Source organism: Hypanus sabinus, chromosome 16, assembly GCF_030144855.1.
Source record: "Hypanus sabinus isolate sHypSab1 chromosome 16, sHypSab1.hap1, whole genome shotgun sequence".
In the NCBI taxonomy this organism is placed as follows: Eukaryota; Metazoa; Chordata; class Chondrichthyes; order Myliobatiformes; family Dasyatidae; genus Hypanus; species Hypanus sabinus.
In genome coordinates this window covers 90567877-90585570 of record NC_082721.1, presented here as the reverse complement: position 1 = coordinate 90585570, position 17694 = coordinate 90567877, and positions in this window count along the sequence as shown.

Here is a 17694-nt window from a genome sequence, read left to right as displayed (position 1 = left end):
TTAATACCTAATGATTGAACCTTCCTCAAGGTTCCATGCTGAACCTTGTCAAAGGCCTTATTGAAGTCCATATAGACAACATCCACTGCTTTACCCTCGTCAACTTTCCTCGTAACCTCTTCAGAAAATTCAATAAGATTTGTCAAACATAACCTTCCACACACAAATCCATGTTGACTGTTCCTAATCAAAAACTGTCTATCCAGGTAATTATATATACCATCTGTAAGAATACTTTCCATTAATTTACCCACCACTGATGTCAAATTGACAGGCCTATAATTGCTAGGTTTACTCTTAGAACCCTTTTTAAACAATGGAATCACATGAGCAATATGCTAATCCTCCGGCACCATCCCCATTTCCAATGACATTTAAAATATTTCTGTCAGAGCCCCTGGTATTTCTACACTTTCCTCCCTCGAGGTCCTAGGGAATATCCTGTCAGGATCTGGAGATTTATCCATTTTTATGTTCCTTAAAAGTGCCAGTACTTCCTCCTCTTTAATCATCATAGTTTCCATAACTTCCCTACTTGTTTCCCTTACCTTACACAATTCAATATCCTTCTGCTTAGTGAATACTGAAGAAAAGAAATTGTTCAAAATCTCCCCCATCTCTTTCGGCTCCACACGTAGCTGCCCACTCTGATTCTCTTTGGGACCAATTTTATCCCTCACTATCCTTTTGCTATTAATATAACTGTAGAAGCCCTTTGGATTTATTTTCACTTTACTTGCCAAAGCAACCTCTTATCATCTTTTAGCTTTTCTAATTTCTTTCTTAAGATTCTTCTTACATTCTTTATATTCCTCGAGCACCTCATTTACTTCATGCTGCCTATGTTTATTGTAGATCTCTCCCTTTTTCCGAACTCTCCCTTTTTCTGAACCAAGTTTCCAATATCCCTTGAAAACCATGGCTTTCTCAAAATTTTAACCTTTCCTTTCAAACTAACAGGAACATAAAGATTCTGTACCCTCAAAATTTCACCTTTAAATGACCTCCATTTCTCTATTACATCCTTCCCATGAAACAAATTGTCCCAATCCACTCCTAAATCCGTTTGCATCGCCTCAAAGTTAGCCTTTCTTCAATCAAAAATTAAACCCTGGTTCCAGTTCTATCCTTCTCCATAATTATATTGAAACTAATGGCATTGTGATCACTGGACCCGAAGTGTTCCCCAGCACATACCTCCGTCACCTGACCTATTTCATTCCCTAACAGAAGATCCAACACTGCCCGTTGTCTAGTTGATACCTTTATGTATTACTGCAAAATATCCTGCACACATTTTACAAACTCCAAACCATCCAGCCCTTTTACAGTATGGGTTTCTCAGTCTATGTGTGGAAAATTAAAATCTCCCACATTCACAACCCTGTGCTTACTACAAATATCTGCTATCTCCTTGCAAAGTTGCTCCTCCAATTCTCGCTCCCCATTAGGTGGTCTATAATGCACCCCTCTAAGTGTTACAGCACCTTTCCCATTCCTCAATTTCACCCAAATAGTCTCCCTAGACGAGCCCTCTAATCTATCCTGCCAGAGCACCGCTGTAATATTTTCTCTGACAAGCAACGCAACACCTCCCCCTCTTGTCCCTCCGATTCTATCACACCTGAAGCAATGAAATCCAGTTGCCAATCACACCCCTCCTGCAACCATGTTTCACTAATAGCTACAACATCATATTTCCAGGTATCAATCCATGCTCTAAGCTCATCCACCTTTCTTACAATGCTCCTAGCATTAAAATAAATGCATTTAAGAAATTCTCCACTTCTTCCTCTCTGTTTATCTCTAACAAAGAATTTTACTGTCTTCTTTTTTTTTTCCTTCTCCCATACATCTGTTCCTACACTCTGTTTCCCCTCCCCCCTTGTATCTAGTTTATATCCACTGGAGCCTCTCTAGCAAGCCTACCTGCAAAAATATTTGTCTCCCTCCAGTTCAGATGTAAACTGTCCCACCGGAACAGGTTCCACCTTACCTGGAAAACTGTCGAGAAGGGCCGGATGGACCCAAACGCAGGACGTAGGCACTGAAGTACTAGGGGGAGGACAAGATGGGGATGCCATGGCACTTAAGGGTAGCTGGGGTTCAGGCAGATAGAGTTCTGGCAGGCAGAGTGGAGTGACTCCCAAAGTCCAGGCAGGCAGAGCAGAGCGACTCCCGAAGTCCAGGTTCAGGTAGGCAGACAGGTCCTCGAGGTTCAGGCAGACAGGTTCACGGATTCAGGCAGGCAGGTCCTCAAGGTTCAGACAGGCAGACAGACAGACAGGTCTAGGTGGCGATATGCTAGCGGAGAGCCCTCCCTCGGTGGGCCACATATATCCTGGGCAGGGGCGCCTCCCAGGCGGAAACACCGGAGGTCTGGGGATGATGCGGACCCCTAGGCAGGTGCGGGCACTATCCCAGAGTTTGGCCGGAAGAGAAGGAGGGGGCAGAACCCCTGCCGGGCCACAGCGGGTCGGCTGGAGCCGCCCGACAGAGGCAAGGGATAGGAACAGGCAGAACCCCCACCGGGCCACGGCCCATTGGCTGGAACTGCCCGACAGAGGCAAGGGATAGGAACAGGCATAGGTCCAGGTGGACCAACACAACAGCCATGACAACGGGAAATTTGGAAACGGCCGGCAGAGAGCGTGACCGCGCGAAAACAAAACCGAGCGGAGAAGCGGGAACAGCGCATGGGAAGAAAGGTGGGAGCGTAGATCCACCTGGCAATACTGGTGCGGGCAGAGAAGCATAATGAAGAATAGGTCTGAGCCCGGGCGGGATATCAGAATGCAGAGACGAGTTCAGAGCCGGCGGGGTAATAGAAAAAATGACCACCCGTCTGGTCCCAGTCCCAAGGCCCCTTATAAACACTTGCAGTTCAATGAGTTACAGGTGTGTCTCCTTGAACCAGGGGGTTCCTAACTAGATCACGGGTGACGGGAGGGACAACTGCAGGACCCGGAGTCCGGAGCCCCTGGACCAGATCAAAACCCAGAATGCGGTTCAGGATCGGACCCTGACAAAAACTGCCCAATTATCTATAAATCTGAAGCCCTCACTCGTGCACCATGGCTTCAGCCACGTGTTGATCTGCACTATCTTACTTTTTCTAAACCCACCTGCACGTGGCACTGGTAGCAATCCTGAGATTGCTATCCTGGTGGTCCTGCTCTTTAACTTGGCACCTAGCTCCCTAAACTCACCTTTTGGAACCTCCTCACTCTTCCTACCCACGTCATTGGTCCCTATATGGACCATGACATCCGGCTGCTCACCCTCCCTCTTGAGTATACTGAGAACTAAATCAGAGATATCGTGTACCCTGACACCAGGGAGGCAACAGACCAACCAGGATTCTCGATCTCTTCCACAGAACCTCCTATCTGTCCCCCTAACTATCAAATCCAAACTCAGGTTGGAGGAACAACACCTTATATACTGGATGGGTAGCCTCCAACCTGATGGCATGAACATTGATTTCTCTAACTTCTTTTAATACCCCTCCTCCTCTTCTCACCCCATCCCTGACATATTTAGTTGTTTGCCTGTTCTCCCTCTCCCTCTGGTGCTTCCCCCCCCCACCCCACTTTCTTTCTCCTGAGGCCTCCCGTCCCATGATCCTTTCCCTTCTCCAGCTCTGTATCACTTTCGCCAATCACCTTTCCAGCTCTTAGCTTCATCCCACCCCCTCCGGTCTTCTCCTATCATTTCGCATTTCCCCCTCCCCCCACTATTTTCAAATCTCTTACTATCTTTCCTTTCAGTTAGTCCTGACGAAGGGTTTCGGCCCGAAACGTTGACAGCGCTTCTCCCTATAGATGCTGCCTGGCCTGCTGTGTTCTACCAGCACTTTGTGTGTGTTGTTTATCAAATCCCCTATCACTACTGCTCTCCAATTTTCCCTCCTTTCATTCTGAGCTGAGAGTCCAGTCTTGGTGCCAGAGACGCAACCACTGCAACTTGTCCCTGGTAGATCATCCCCACCAACAATATCCAAAACGTTACACTTATTGTTGACGGGAATGGCCACAGGGGTGCTTTGCTCTTCCTGTCTATTCCCCTTCCCTCTCCTGACAGTCATCCAACTACCTGTCTCCTGATTCCTAGGGGTGACTATCTCCCTGAAACTCCTGTCTATTTCTGTCTCTGCCTCCTGAATGGTCCGAAGTTCATCCAGCTCCAGCTCCAGTTCCCTAACACAGTTCGTCAGGAGCTGCATCTGGATGCACCTTTCGCAGGTGTAGTCATCAGGGACAGCTGTGCTCACCCTGACTTCCCATATACTGCAAACGGAGCACTCATCTGCCTTAACTGATGCCTCCATTACCTACTCCTAATCTAATTAGATTAATTAAAGGAGTTTACCTGGCCTTACCTCACCTGGAGTGAAGCTCGTCCTCAGCCTCTGCTGCCTCACGGGCTGACTTTCACGCGCTTGCGCAGTCTAGCCTCTTTGTCGTGATCAGTTAAAAAAGCAGCTTCTCTCCGTGCTTCTTTTACCACTTTTCTCTCCGCTTCATGCTGAGATTTAAATGTCATATATCTCTCTCTTCTTCTTTATCACTGAAGCATTTGGGCTCTCACGACCAGACTACGTAACAGTTTCTTTCCCCAAGCTATCAGGTGCCTCAATACCCAGAGCCTGGACTGACAGTTTACTGCCCTATTGTCCTGTTTATTATTTATTGTAATGCCTGCATTGTTTTGTGCACTTTATGCAGTCCTGGGTAGGTCTGTAGTCTAGTGTAGTTGTTTCTTTTTCTCTGTGTTGTTTTTTTACATAGTTCAGTCTAGTTTTTGTACTGTGTCATGTAACACCATGGTCCTGAAAAACATTGTCTCATTTTTACTGTGTACTGTACTAGCAGTTATAGTCGAAATGACAGTAAAAGTAACTTGACTTGACTTGATGATCAGAGTTCCAATATCCCTCGAGAACCAAGGTTCCTTATTCTTATTCAGTTTGCCTTTAATCCTGACAGGACCATACAAACTCTGCACTCTCAAAATTTCTCCATTGAAGGCCTCCCACTTACCAACTACATCCTTGCCAAAGAACAACCTGTCCCAATCCATGCCTTTTAGATCCTTTCTCACTTCTTCAAATTTGGCCTTATTCCAGTTTAGAAACTGAATTCGAGGATCAGATCTATCTTTATCCATGATCAAGTTGAAACTAATGGTGTTATTATCACTGGAACTGAAGTGTTCCCCTACACACACTTCCGTCACCTGTCCTAACTCGTTTCCTAATAGGAGATCTAATATTGCATCCTCTCTAGTCAATACCTCTATATGTTGATTTAGAAAACTTTCCTGAACACATTTTACAAACTCTAACCCGTCTAGACATTTAACACTATGGGAGTCCCAATCAATGTGTGGAAAATTAAAATACCCTACTATCACAACTTTATGTTTCCTGCAGTTGCCTGCTATCTCTGTGCAGATTTGCTCCTCCAATTCTTCCTGACTATTGGGTGGTCTATAGTACAACCCCATTAACGTGGTTATACCTTTCCTGTTTCTCAGCTCCACCCATATGGCCTCGGTAGAAAAGCCCTCTAATCTGTCCTGCCTGAGCACTGCAGTAACATTTTCCCTGACTAGCAATGCCACCCACCCATCCCCCCCAGCCCTTCACCCCTCTGCCTCTATCACGTCTGAAACATCAGAACCCTGGAACATTAAGCTGCCAGTTCTGCCCCTCCTGTAGCCAAGTTTCACTAATGGCTATAATGTCGTAATTCCATGTGTCAATCCATGCCCTCAGCTCGTCAGCCTTCCCCACAATACTCCTCGCATTGAAATAGACACACCTCAGATTATTATTACCACCACACACAACCCTTCTATTTGTGACTCTGCATGAAACTTCAACATCATTTATTTTCATCCCCGCTCCACTATCTACTCTGACACTCTGGTTCCCATTCCCCGCAAATCTAGTTTGAACCCCTTCCCCCCAATAGCACTAACAAACATCCCTGCAATGATATTGGTCTCTTGTAGTTCAGGTGTAACCCATCTCTCTTGTACAGGTCCCACCTGCCCCAGAAGAGGTCCCAATGATCCTGAAATCTGAAACCCTGCCCCCTACACCAATTTCTCAGCCATGTGTTCATCCTCCAGAGCATCCTGGCACGTGGCACGTGGCACAGGTAGTAATCCTGAGATTACCACCCTCGAGGTCCTGCTTTTTAACTTCCTACCAAGCTCTCTATAATCACTCTTCAGGACCTCCTCATTCTTTCTTCCTATGTCATTGGTACCGATGTGTACCACAACATCTGGCTGTTCACCCTCCCATTTCAGAATGCTGTGCACGCGATCAGAGACACCCCTGACCCTGGCACCCGGGAAGCAACAAACCATTTGTGAGTCTGTGTTGCGACCACAGAACTTTCTGTCTGTACCTTTATCGAGTCCCCTATCACTACCGCTCTCTTCTTCTTCCACTCTCCCTTCTGTACTGCAGAACCAGACTCAGTGCCAGAGATCCATCTTCTGCAGTTTGTCCCAGGTACGTCATCTCCCCCAACAGTACCAAATCGGTATACTTGTTGAGGGGAATGGCTACAGGGGAGCACTGCTCTGCCTGCCCTTTCCCCCTCCCTCGCCTGACAGTAACCCAATTACCTGTGCATTGCTCCTTTGGCGTAACTGCCTCCCTGTAGCTACTATCTATAAACACCTCATTCTCCCGAATGATCCAGAGGTCATCCAGCTCCTGCTCCAGTTCCCTAATGTGGTTTGTTAGGAGCTGCAGCTGGATGCACTTCTTGCAAGTATCATTGTCAGGGAGACCAGAGGTCTCCCTGACTTCCCACATCCTGCAAGAGGAGCATTCCAACATCCTGCCTGGCATTCTCTCTACTCTAAATGAACAAAAACAAAACATACTGGGGACCTACCCTCGCCTCTGCTTGTTCTTGCTGAAGCCTGTTGAGCCAAAGCCGTCCCACTCTGACTCAGTCCACTCTGACGATGGCCGTGTATATGGTGGTCTTTTTTTTATTCTTTGGTGTGTTACATCATGTGCCTGTGCAGTCTAGCCTCTTTTCCCTGATCTGTTAAAAAAATGGCTTCTCTCTAAGATGCCTTTACTTCTTCACTCTCCACCAATTGCGTCGAATGATTTGGCTATTGCTGATTTTTTTTCTTTAAAATTTGGAGACCTGCCATCAAGAGAGATGGGGGTTGGGTGGTTTTTAGATAGTTTTCTGGCTGTCTGTTGGTTAGGTTTTGTGGCTTTGGGGGAGGGGGTATCTTTTTTTAGTTCAATATTTTTCATTTGGGCTGCTTTGAAACTACAAAAATGTCTGTATTGTTGTAACTTCCAGTTCCTCTTTAAACCTTTTTTTCCTCTTCCTGGTTCATGAGTTTCCTATGCAACTTGGCTAACCCTTTACATACCATATGGTTTATTTAAGGAAAATGGAAAATATTATTAACTTTGTTTCATGAAACACGAATGGTTTGAATCCTCCAATTAAATGGAAGAAGAGTTTTAAAGTTTTTCATAGATTGAATGCTCAGATTATTTTTGCACAAGAGACTCATGTGAGGAAGGAGGATAATCAGTACTTTTTTAGGTTTTGGAAAGGTCAACAGTTTCACTCAAACTCATTGACCTAAGTGAAAGGTGTTTCCATTTTTATAGAGTCTTTGATCTCAGACCCATATGTTAGATTTCTATTAATTACTGGTTTACTTTATAACCAAAAAGTAGTTTTGGTTAATGTTTATGCACCAAGTACCGATTAGCCTGAATTCTTTAAGCATTTGTTTATATCTCTTCCTAATTTAAATGAATATAGATTAATAATGGGAAGAGATTTTAATTGTTTGAATCCTATGATGGATAGGTCTGTGCTCAATCGAGTACTTCCAAACAAATCTGCTACTTTTATTAATTCCTTTTTAGTTCACTCTGGAATTTTATAATTTTGGAGGTTCTTACATTATAATGATAAAGAGTTCTCTTTCTTTTCTCATGTTTATCATAATTACTCTAGAATCGATTACTTCTTTATTGATTCTTGATTAGTTTCACCTGTCACTATCTGTAAATATGATGCAATTGCCATTTCCGATCATGCGCCTTTGAAATTATCAATTAAATTTACTGATTTAACTTTTAGTACTAGACAATGGCAGTTCAATTCTATTTTGCTTCAGGATTTAAATTTTGTTAATTTCATTAAAGAAGAGATTGCATTTTTCTTTTCATCTAACTCAATGGAAGAAATTTCCAGTGGGATGTTATTGGATACCTTTAAAGTATATATCAGTGGGCAAATTATTTCATACTCTGCTTCATTGAAAAAATGAACTAATATTGAAATATGTACATTGGTTGATAAGATTAAAGAAGTTGATAAAAGATATTCTATTGCTTCCAATTTGGATCTTTATAAAGAGAGAGTTGAACTTCAGATGCAACATAGCTTGTTATTAACATCCCCGATTGAAAACCCATTACTTAACACTGAGTCAATTTTATATATATGGGGATAAGTCGGGTAAATTGTTGGCTAACCAATTGAAAATGTCAGATTAATAAAGTTTGTAGATGGGATGGTATTCTGACGGTTAACCATGATGAAATTAGTAAATCTTTTCAAGAATTTTATACCAATTTATTTCAATCAGAATTTCCTGATGATCCTACCATAATGCATGATTTTTAAAGGAAACTAAATATTCCAAAATTACCAGTTGTTGAACGTTTATCATTAGATGCACCATTACTGAAGAAGAAATAAAGAAAGCAATTTTTTTGATGAACTCTGGTAAAGCACCTGGCCCAGATGGGTATACAGCTGAATTTTTAAAATCTTTTTTCAGATTTACTTTCTCCCTGGTTATGTAGAGTTTTTAAAGATGTTTTATTAGTAGGTAAATTACCACAATCCTTTTATGAAGCATCCATTTCTTTAATTCCTAAAAAAGATAAAAATCCTACTGAATATGCATCATACAGACCTATATCTTTGTTGAATGTGGATTCTAAAATATTTTCCAAAACATTAGCAATTAGATTAGAGAAAGTATGACCTCCCTCAAATTATTTCTGAGGATCAGATGGGATTTATTAAAAATCGTTACTCACATGTTAATGTTAAGAGGTTAATGAACATTGTATACACTACTTCATCTAATACTCCAGAATGCATTATTTCACTTGACACCAAGCAGTCGTCTGACGAACTTGAATGGGAATATTTATTTAATATACTTGAGAAATTTAATTTTAGCTCAAAATTTATATCTTGGATTCAATTGATATATCATATACCCTTGGCTGCTGTATTTACCAATAATCAGAGATCCCCCTTCTTTAGGCTTTTTCAAGGTACTGGTGTCTTTTTCAAGGTGTCTTGTAAGCCCTTTACTATTTGATACTGCCCTGGAGCCCTTGGCAATTGCTATTCATGATTCACCTAATATATTTAGGATTATTTGTTGGAATGGGATGCATGAAGTATCACTATATGCTGATGATCTGTTATTATACATTTCTAACCCAAAGAAATCCAGTTCTGCAGTAATAACACTACTTGCTCGGTTTAGTAGTTTTTATGGTTATAAATTGAATCTTGATAAGAGTGTGATTTTCCCATTAAATATGCAAGTTCCAATTTATAGACAATCACCATTTAGATTGGTTACTGATTATTTTATTTATTTGGGGGTTAAAATTACTAAGAAGTATAAGGATCAATTTGAAGTTAATTTTTTACCTTTAATTGATCATGTTGAACAACTGTTTACTAAATGGTCCCTAATGTCCTTATCTTTGATTTGTAGAATTAACACTATTAAGATGATTATTTAACCTAAATTTCTGTATCTATTTCAGGTGGTATCAATTTTTATCCCTAAATCTTTTTTTGATATTTATTGATTCTAAAATTTCTTCATCTGTATGGTAGTATAGAAATCCCAGGTTAAGTAAGAAATATTTACAGATATTAAAAAATGGAAGGCAGTTTGGCCTTGCCAAATCTTAGATTTTATTATTGGGCAATTAATATTTGATATTTAATGTTTTGGACACAAGAGTTGGATGAAATTCAATGTTCACGATGGATGAACTTTGAGCAGGAATCTGTACAAGGGTTTTCACTGGCTTCTATTTTAATAGCTGCGCTTCCCTTTGCACTTATTAAATTGAATAAACAAATGACAAATCCAAATGTTAAACATACAATACAAATATGGTTTTAATTTTGTAAATTTTTTGGACTGAATAAATTTATCCTGTCAAGTCCTATTATATCTAATTTTTTTCCAACCATCTAGAATTGATCAAGCTTTTCTTTTATGGAAAACAAAAGGAATTACATGTTTTCATGATTTATTCATGGATGACTGTTTTATGTCTTTCAAACAGTTGTTTAATAAATATAATTTGCCTAAATCACACTTTTTCAGATATTTACAGATTAGACACTTTCTGAACACTACTTTACCTACCTTTCCGATATCACATAAAATTGAAGTTACAGAAAAAGTTTTAGGTTTAAACCCCTATCAGAAGAATTTACTAGCAATTATTTGTGATCTGATTACAAAAATACGTCTAGGTACATCTGATAAAATGAAGAATGAGTGCGAAAGAGAACTTCAAATATCTTTATCTACAAAGAAATGGGAGAAAATTCTTAAACTAGTTAATACCTTTTCAAAGAGTGCCAAACACATTTTGATACAATTTAAGGTGGTTCATAGGGCTCATATGTCCAAGGATAAGTTAGCTAGTTTTTACTGTCATATAAATCCTGTTTGTGATAGATGTAATTCTGAAGTAGCTTCCTTAACACATATGCTCTGGTCTTGTCCACTTCTAGGAAAATATTGGAAAGAAATTTTTGATATTATTTCAGTAGTTCTGCATGTTGATTTACAACGTCACCCTATACTGCAATTTTTGGACTACCAGTGATAGACTCCAGTGATTTATCCTCATCAGCTTGTCATCTAATTGCATTTGTGACATTAGTAGCCAGAAGATCCATTTTACTTAAATGAAAAAATTCCAAACCCCTACCTCATTTCAATGGTTTTCCCAAACGATAGCATGTCTAAACTTGGAAAAAATTAGGAGCAATACTATGGACTCCGGTTAAATTTGAAGAAACGTGGAGGCCATTTATTCAATATTTTCATACGATGTAAGTTGACCTGTTTTGAAACCTTTTTTTAGTAATTTTTTTTGTTCATGCACAGAGGAGTGAAGTTAATGACGAATTATAATTTTAATCAAACATGGCAGCCCAATCTTTGTTTCTTTTTAGTTTAGTTTTTCTTAGTTTGGGTTTTTTTCTCTCTTTTTATAAAATATCTTTTTCATGGTTAGTTACTAAGAGATTGAGAGGCTGAACTCCATTTGTTACTTTACTTGGAATATGTGTTTTTACATGCTAACCATTATTAATGTAATCCTGATCTCTATGTACCATTATCAATATGATAATGGAGAGGGCACTGTCTCAAAACTGAGGGACAACCTTTTAGAACAAAAGTAAGGAGGAGGAAGTAAGATCAGAATGGTAATCCTCATGGAATCAAAAGAGATGGGGGGAATCTTAAATGCTTTTTTCCAACTGTATTTACTCAGGAATGGTTCATGAGGACTAGAAAATTGCAAATGTAACTTGACTCTTTAAGAAGAGAGGGAGGCAGAAGAAAGAAAATTATAAGCCAGTTAGTCTGACTTCAGAAGTTTGAAAGATTTTGGAGTCTATAATTAAGAATGAGGTTTCGGAGTACTTGGAGGCACATGATAATCAGGCCAAAATCAACATGATGGTCTGAAGGGGAAATCTTGCCTAACAAATCTGTTGGACTTCATTGAGGAAATAACAGACAGGATAGCCAAAAGAGAGTTTATATGGATTTTCAAAAGTGCTTTGATAAGGTTGCTACATATGAGGCTGCTTAACAAGGTAAAAGCCCATGGTATTACAGGAAATGTACTAGTATGGATAGAAGATTGGCTGACTGATAGGTGGCAAAGTGTGGAAATAAAGGAAGCCTTTTCTGATTGATTGCTGGTGATAGTGTTGTGCCACAGGAGTTGGTGTTAGGACTGCTTCTTTTCATATTTTATGTCAATAGTTTGGAGGAAGAAGTCAATAGCTTTGTGGCCAAGTTTGCAGACAATACAAAGATAGGTGAAGGGGCAGTAGTTCTGAGGAAGCAGGGTGTCTGCAGAAGGATGTTCACAGATTGGATGAATGAGCAAAAAACAGGTAGATAGAATAGAACGTAGGAAAGTGCAGGTTAAATTGATGAAAAGGAAGGCAAACATAATGTTAGCATTCATTTCAAGAGGACTAGGATACAAAAGCAAGGATGTAATACTGAGGCTTTCTAAGACCATAAGATATAGGGGCAGAAGTAGACCACTTGGCTCATTGAATCTGCTCCACCATTCAATCATGGCTGATCCTTTATTCCCCTCCTCAGCTCCACTCCCTGGCCTGTCCTCATAACCAACCAAAAACCTATCAATCTTTGCTTTAAATACACCCAAAGTCCTGACCTCCACAGCTGCCTCTGGTAGCAAATTTCACAAATTCACCACCTTCTGGCAGAGGAAATTTTTCCACATCTTTGTTTTAAGTGGATGCCCCTCCACACTGAAGTTGTGCCCACTAGGTTTAAACTCTCCCACCATGGGAAACATCCTTTCCATATCTACTGTCTAGGCCTTTCAACATTCGAAAGGTTTCAATGAGATCCTCCCGTCATCCTTATAAGTTCCAACGAGTATAGACCCAGAGCCACCAAACTTTCCTCATATGGTAACCTTTTCATTCCTGGAATCATCCTTGTGAACGGCCCCTGAACCATCTCTAATGCCAGCACATCTTTTCTGAGATGAGGAGCCCAAAATTATTCACAATACTCAAGGTGAGGCCTCAGCAGTGCCTTATAAAACCTCAGCATCACATCCTTGCTCTTGTATTCTAGACCTCTTGAAATGAATGTTAAATTGCATTTGCCTTCCTCACCACAAACTCAACCGGCAAGTTCACCTTTAAGGCATTCTGTACAAGGACTCCCAAGCTCTGATAAGACTACACTTGGAGAATTGTGAGCAGATTTAGGCCATTATCTAACATGTACTGGCATTGGAGAGGGTCCAGAGGAAGTTCATGAAATGAAAGAGTTATCATATGAGGAGCGCGTGATGGCTCTAAGACTGTACTTGCTGGAGTTTAGATAATGAGGAGGGAATCTCAATGAAAACAAAACATTGGTCCTTTTATCACTGTTACACAGTAGCTGCGAAGCATCTTACATGGAAAATGCACTCCAGTTATCTAACTGTACCTCCTAAACTCATGATCTCTTGTTGGCAAGCAGGCCAAAGAAAGCAGATGCACAAGAACATGAGCTGCAGACTCCCACCTAAGTTACACAGTATCCTGATCTGGTAAGTTATCACTGTGTCTTCACTGTTACTGGGTCTAAATGCTGATATCCCATTAAAAATAGCATGCTTTACTATAAATTTACAGTATTAGCTCAGTCATCGGGTAGAAACAGGCATCTGTTAGTCTCCAGAGACCATGGATTTGTGCTTTAGAAAGTTTCCAGGGTGCAGGTCTGAGCAGGGATGCATGGGAGACCGGCAGTTGCCCATGCAGAGCAATGTGTGGTTAAGCACCTTGATCAAGGACACAATACACTACGTTAGCTGAGGCTCGAACTAGCAACCTTCAGATTACTAGACCAATGCCTTAACCACTTGGCCACGTGCCAAGGTACTTAACCATACATTACTCTGCGATGACACCGGTGCCAAGCTATATTGGCCCTTGCCCTTCCGTTGGACAACATCAGTGGCATGGAGAGGGGAGACTTGCAGCATGGGCAACTGCTGGTCTCCCATACAACCCTGCCCAGGTCTGCGCCCTGGAAACTTTCTAAGGTGCAAATCCATGGTCTCACGAGACTAACCGATGTCTATTACCAGGTAAAAAACATGGAAATCCAGACCAATAATTTTGCTCAATAGGCATGTTTCAGCCAGGGAACTGAAAGTTGTGGATAAAATGTGGTGACAGGGAGTTTGAAGTCTCATTTCTGTTGTTTAACCTCATGGAAGTATTTGAATGAAGGGGTCTAGGGTTGTTGCTGGAATCAGTTGGAGCAGATTGTTGTTCTGGACATTTGCTAACAGTCCAGAGCTCAGTGGATTCCATGGAGAAAAGTGAAATCCCCTGCATAGTTGGCTTTTGGTTCCTAATTCTGATCGCATGAAGTACAAACTGTTTCTCCTTTGCAAATGATGAAGTGTGCGGAGCACAGCTTGGTGGTTAAGATCCACCTGGATTTATGTGGAGTGGAACATCTCTTTAAAGCAGCTGATTTAATGCTGGGAACAGCCAATACTCTAACCATGATAGTAACTTTCCTGTCATACCAAGGACTCTTAACTTGGTAAGCAGCCTCATGTGTGGCACCTTATCAAAGACCTTCTTAAAGTCCAAATATACAACATCCACTGCATCCCCTTTATCTATTCTACGTGTAATCTCCTTAAAGAATTCCAACAGGTTCGTCAGGCAGGATTTGCCCTGAAGGAAACATGATGACCTTGTACTATCTTGTCCCGTGTCACCAGGTACTTCATTACCTCATCCTTAACAATTGGCTCTAACATCTTCCCAACCATTGAGGTCAGGCTAACTAGTCTAGAATATTTTTTTTTCTGCTGCCTTCCTCCTTTCTTAAAGAGTGGAGTGACATTTGCAATTTTCCATTCATCTGACACATGTCAGAGTTTAATGGTTTTTGAAAGATCATTTCTAATGCCACCACAATCTCTAACACTACATCTTTCAGAACCCAAGGAGACAGTTCATCTGGTCCAGGTGACTTATGTACCTTTAGTTCTTTCAGCTTTTTGAGCACCTTCTCTCTTGTAAAAGTAACTGCACCCACTTCTCTTCCTTCACACACTACATCGGGCATGCTGCTAATGTTTTCCACAGTGAAGACTGATGCAAAATACTGATTTAGTTCATCAGCCGCCATCTCCTTGTCCCCCACCATTATTTCTCCTGCCTCATTTTCTAGTAGTCTTATGTCCACTCTCATTTCTCTTTGATTTTTAACATAGTTGAAAAAACTTTTACTATCCACTTTGATATTATTTGCTAGCTTGCTTTCATATTTCATTTTTTCCCCTTTGATGATTTTTTTTTGGCTGCTCTCTGTAGGCTTTGAAACAGCTTTCAAATCATCTATTTTCCCACTAATTTTTGCTTTGTTGTATGCCCTTTCTTTTGCTTTTGCAATAGCTTTGACTTCCCTAGTCAGCCATAGTTGTACTATTTTACCATTTGAGTATTTCTTCATTTTTGGAATACATATGTCCTGCACCTTCCTTGTTTTTTCTAGAAATGCAAACCATTGCTGCTCTGCTATCATTCTTGCCTACAACTCCTTCCAATTTCCTTTGGCCAACTCCTCTCTCATACCACTATAAATTCCCTTACTCCACTGAAATACTGCTACATCAGACTTTACTTTCTCCCTATCAAATTTGAACTCAATCATATTGTTTTCACTGGTTCCTAAGGGTTCTTTTACCTTAAGCTCCTTAATCGCCTCGGTTCATTATATAACACCCAATCTCCTATATCTGTTCCACGTAGCCGATAAAAAGCCAGGCATAGTTATGACCCATGCGAGTACCCATGGCTCTACCTTTTACCTCCAGTTCTTTATGTAACACTTTGTAAGGTTTCACTGCTAATGTAATGGTTTCTCTGTGGTGCAGTATTTGGGTTATGACTGGAGATAATGGGGGCTTTGTAATCTGTTCCATCCAATGAGAGGCGTGTTTTTCTTCCTTGTGTGCCCAAGAGACAGTTTTGTGGGCTTTTGTTCAGTGAAAGATGGAGAGAGAAGATACCAGAATGGAGAAGTCACAGTCTGCAGGATGGAGTGGGCTTGGAATGGGTTCGGGAGTCAATGGCGCCCAGGGAAATCAATGGAGAACAAATTGATGCGAAAACAGTGAACTCCAGCATGCGCATTAGACCATTTCATGAGAATGGGCCTTTTTACTTTTTTGTTTTCTTTACTAACCCTATAGGCAAATTAAGAATTATAAAGCTCAGTCATTTAATTGCAGGTTGTGTACTGTTTGTTGTTTCATGGTACAGATTTGTAACATTCCGAGGCATCCACCCAAACAAGATTTCTCAAGTTTGGCTGGGCTGGAGGCTGTCTCCTCCTGGATTAAGCTACTAGCCGAACCTGAAGGTTATTAAGAGGAATAGATAGAGTGGACAGCCAGCGCCTCTTCCTCAGGGCACCACTGCTCAATACAAGAGGACATGGCTTTAAGGTAAGGGGTGGAAAGTTCAAGGAGGATATTGTTTTTCACTCAGAGAGTGGTTGGTGCATGGAATGCACTGCCTGAGTCAGTGGTGGAGGCAGATACACTAGCAGAATTTAAGAGACTACTAGACAGGTATATGGAGGAACTTAAGGTGGAGGATTATATGGGAGGCAGGGTTAAAGGGTTGGCACAGCATTGTGGGCCAAAGGACCTGTATTGTGCTGTATTGTTCTATGCTCTATGTTACAATTGTGGGGGATTGATTTCTTGGATGCTGTGTGATTACCTTGAGCATTGAAAATCATTGAGCATTGAGCATTGAGCATCTACCAGTGGGGTAGATATTTGTATTCCGGATAATGTTAATTTGCCTGTTAAGTATTGTTGCGATTGCGGGGCAGACGTTTGATAAAATGATGGGTGCAGCTCTTGATTTAATGCAGACCAGTGCTGACATAGCAGCAGCAGGGCAGGCTGAATCACAAGTCAAGTTTCTCATAGCCTGGGGTGGAGATTTCATAGGGTTTCTGTGGAGTGAGGGGAAGGAGTGTTCAGATTTTGAATGTCTAATTAGTCCCCGTCCCCCAGTGAAGAGTGAGAATTCTGTAATTTATTTTTTTATTGAAGTTCATCAAACAAACATTTCCATAAGATGTATTTCAGACATTGTACATATATATCATATAATCATATATATCACAAAATCTCCACAAAGTATTTATCTGGGGTATACACTTATAGAAAAGAGTGGAAAGAAAAAACAAGCAAAAGGAAAGAACTATGTACAAGTAGGGAGTGATTTTTTTTTACAACAGATTCATTGATTTGTCAGAATAAAATCAGGCCTATGAGGCATTATGTAGTTAAACCATTTTTCCCAGTATGAATCAAATTGTTCCAGCTTATGATTAACAGATGCTATTATCTTCTCCATTTTGTAAATGTCCATTGTAATTTCCATCCATGTATTTAAAGTTAGGCTCTCCTGTGATAACCATTTCCTAGTAAGAGTCTTTTTACCAGCCACCAACATTCATTAAATATTTATCTCTTTTCAACCATTCTTGAGGTATATATCCAAAATATATGGTCTTACTCTCCAAGGGTATTTCACACTTAAAGATGTCTTGTAGGGCATTGTGTATCCCCCTCCAATAGTCTTTGGTAACAGGGCAGTCCCAAAAAATATGATAATGATTTGCATTTTGATTTCCACAATTTCTCCAGCAAACAGGGAGGTTACAATCATAATGGGATTTCTGAGAGGGTGTAATAAAATATCTTAACAAGTTTTTCCATCCAAACTCCCTCCATTT